A 476-nucleotide genomic window follows, 5' to 3' on the forward strand; every position below is an offset into this window, starting at 1 on the left:
GCATTTTTACAGGGGGCAGGGTGGGAGGAGTTGTAATCTAGGTAGCTGTGGTAGTCGGTCGGTTTATATGTAGATATGTTAGTGAAGAAGGCTTTTGGTATGCTTTTCTATATTGGTCAGAGGATTGAGTACAGGAGTTGGGAGATCATGTTGCGGTTGAACATTGGTTAGGCCACTTTTGGAATATTGCATGTAATTCTGGTCTACTTCCTATCAGAAGAATATTTTGAAACTGGAAAGGGTTCAGAAAAGATTTACAAGGATGTTGCCAGGGTTGGAGGATTTGAGCAATAGGGAGAGGCTGAATAAGGTGGGGCTGTTTTCCCTGGAGCATCAGAGGCTGAGGGGTAATCTTCTAGAGGTTTATAAAATCATGAGGGGCATGGGTAGGATAAATAGAGAAGGTCTTTTCCCTGGAGTGGGGGAGTTCAGAACTAGAGGGCATAGGTTTAGGGCGAGAGAGTAAAGATATAAAA

Source organism: Chiloscyllium plagiosum, chromosome 5, assembly GCF_004010195.1.
Source record: "Chiloscyllium plagiosum isolate BGI_BamShark_2017 chromosome 5, ASM401019v2, whole genome shotgun sequence".
NCBI lineage: Eukaryota > Metazoa > Chordata > Chondrichthyes > Orectolobiformes > Hemiscylliidae > Chiloscyllium > Chiloscyllium plagiosum.